The sequence below is a fragment of the Arachis hypogaea genome, chromosome 16 (genome assembly GCF_003086295.3).
Source record: "Arachis hypogaea cultivar Tifrunner chromosome 16, arahy.Tifrunner.gnm2.J5K5, whole genome shotgun sequence".
NCBI classification, from domain to species: Eukaryota; Viridiplantae; Streptophyta; class Magnoliopsida; order Fabales; family Fabaceae; genus Arachis; species Arachis hypogaea.
The window spans coordinates 4,349,776-4,352,769 of NC_092051.1; the positions used below are offsets into that span (position 1 = coordinate 4,349,776).

General features: G+C 32.4%; 1 non-coding gene across 1 annotated transcript; it reads left to right on the plus strand.

The window, feature by feature from the left end:
• The first annotated feature begins 214 nt into the window (after window positions 1-214).
• LOC112760342 (small nucleolar RNA R71) lies at window positions 215-322 on the plus strand. Its single transcript, XR_003180788.1, has one exon. It is a non-coding gene; the product is annotated as a small nucleolar RNA R71 (small nucleolar RNA).
• The last annotated feature ends 2,672 nt before the right edge of the window (window positions 323-2,994 follow it).

Consider the following 2,994-nt stretch of genomic DNA (forward strand, 5'->3'; position numbering starts at 1 on the left):
TTTCAAGAACTCCCTTCTTCATAGGCGTCCCATTACTCACAGGATTCCTCTCAGAAGTGTACATGAACTGGTTATTAGCAACCATGTCAATGAGTTCTTGAGCTTCTGCAGGCATTTTCTTTAGGTGAATGGATCCACCTGCAGAAGTGTCCAATGACATCTTAGCTAATTCAGACAGACCATCATAGAATATGTTCAGGATGGTCCATTCTAAAAGCATGTCAGAGGGACACTTTTTGGTCAGTCCTTTGTATCTTTCCCAAGCTTCATAGAGGGATTCACCTTCTTTCTGTTTGAAGGTATGAACATCCACTCTAAGCTTGCTCAGCTTTTGAGGAGGAAAAAACTTGTTTAAGAAAGCCGTGACCAGCTTATCCCAATAGTTCAGGCTATCTTTAGGTTGAGAGTCCAACCACACTCTAGCTCTGTCTTTTACAGCAAAGGGGAAAAGCATGAGCCTGTAGACATCAGGATTTACTCCATTAGTCTTAACAGTATCACATATCTGCAAGAATTCAGTTAAGAACTGAAAAGGATCTTCAGATGGAAGTCCATGGAACTTACAGTTTTGTTGTATCAGAGAAACTAGCTGAGGTTTCAGCTCAAAATTGTTTGCTCCAATGGTAGGGATGGAGATGCTTCTTCCATGTAAATTAGAATTTGGTGCAGTAAAGTCACCAAGCATCCTCCTTGCATTATTATTATTTTCAGCTGCCATCTCATTTTCTTGTTCGAAAATTTCTGTAAGGTTATCTCTGAATTGTTGTAATTTAGCTTCTCTTAGTTTTCTCTTCAGAGTCCTTTCAGGTTCTGGATCTGCTTCAACAAGAATATTCTTGTCTTTGCTCCTGCTCATATGAAAAAGAGAAAACAGAAAAATAATAATAATGGGATCCTTTTTACCACAGTATAGAGGTCCCTGTGTGAGTAGAAGAAAAGAAGAAGAGAAGAATGGAATGTAAGGAAAGAAACACAAGGGTGAGGTGGGATGAAGAGAAGTGTTAGTAGATGAATAAATAAATAGAAGGAGATGAGAGAGGGAGAGAATTTTCGAAAATAGTTTTTGAAAAAGGTTAGTAATTTTCGAAAATTAAAATCAAAAATTAAAATAATTAGTTAATTAAAAAGAAATTTTGAAAAAGGGGGAAGATATTTTCGAAAATTAGAGAGAGAGTTAGTTAGGTAGTTTTGAAAAGATAAGAAACAAACAAAAAGTTAGTTGAAACAAATTTGAAAATCAATTTTGAAAAGATAAGAAGGTAGGAAGTTAGAAAAGATATTTTAAAATCAAATTTTTTTGAAAAAGATAAGATAAGAAGATATTTTTGAAAAGATATGATTGAAATTAGTTTTGAAAAAGATTTGATTTTTTAAAATCACAATTAATGACTTGATTCTCAAGAAATCACAAGATATGATTCTAGAACTTAAAGTTTGAATCTTTCTTAACAAGTAAGTAAAAAACTTAAAATTTTTGAATCAAAACATTAATTGATGATGTTATTTTCGAAAATTATGTGATAAAGATAAGAAAAAGATTTTTGAAAAATATTTTTAAAATTTTCGAAAATAACTAAGAAAAATGAAAAAGATTTGATTTTTGAAAAAGATTTTGAAAAAGATAAGATTTTCAAATTGAAAATTTGATTTGACTCATAAAAACAACTAGATTTAAAAAAATTTTGAAAAAGTCAACTCAAATTTTCGAATTTATGAAAAGAAAAAGGGAAAGATATTTTTTTTTATTTTTGAATTTTTAATGATGAGAGAGAAAAACACTAAAAATGCTCAATGCATGGAGATTTTAGATCAAAACAATGAATGCATGCAGGAATGCTATGAATGTCAAGATGAACACCAAGAACACTTTGAATGTCATGATGAACATCAAGAACATATTTTTGAAAATTTTTATATGCAAAGAAAACATGCAAGACACCAAACTTAGAAATCTTTCATGTTCAGACACTATGAATGCAAAAATGCACATGTAAAACAAGAAAAGATGCAAAACAAGAAAACATCAAGATCAAACAAGGAGACTTACCAAGAACAACTTGAAGATCATGAAGAACACTATGAATGCATGAATTTTTCGAAAAATGCAAGATGAATATGCAATTGACACCAAACTTATAATTTGACTCAAGACTCAAACAAGAAACATGAAATATTTTTTATTTTTATGATTTTATGATTTTTTTTGTATTTTCTTTTAATTTTTTCGAAAATCATTTGAAAAAGAAAAATAAGGATTCCAAAATTGTTAATATGAATTCCAGGAATCTTATGCTCTTTAGTCTAAAGCTCCAATCAAAGGGTCAGACATGGCTTAATAGCCAGCCAAGCTTTAGTATGTAACTCAGACATGACACGCCTGACATACCCTATCCAAAAGAGTTAGACATGGCTTTACAACCAGCCAGGCTTCAACATGCTTCATGAAACACTAGAATTCATTCTTAAAAATTCTGAAGAAAAATATGTTTTTGAAAACATTTTTTTTTTGAAAATAAAACAAAAAGAAGATTACCTAATCTGAGCAACAAGATGAACCGTCAGTTGTCCAAACTCGAACAATCCCCGGCAACGGCGCCAAAACCTTGGTGCACGAAATTGTGATCTCAGGCAACGACGCCAAAAACTATGTACGCACGTCTTGATAAATCATTTTTCATTCACAACTTCGATACAACTAACCAGCAAGTGCACTGGGTCGTCCAAGTAATAAACCTTACGTGAGTAAGGGTCGATCCCACGGAGATTGTCGGCTTGAAGCAAGCTATGGTCACCTTGTAAATCTCAGTCAGGCGGATATCAAATAGTTATGGAGTTTTCGAAATTAAATAATAAAATAAGGATAGAAATACTTATGTAATTCATTGGTGAGAATTTCAGATAAGTGCATAGAGATGCTTTCGTTCCTCTGAACCTCTGCTTTCCTGCTATCTTCATCCAATCAATCTTACTCCTTTCCATGGCTGGCTTTATGTA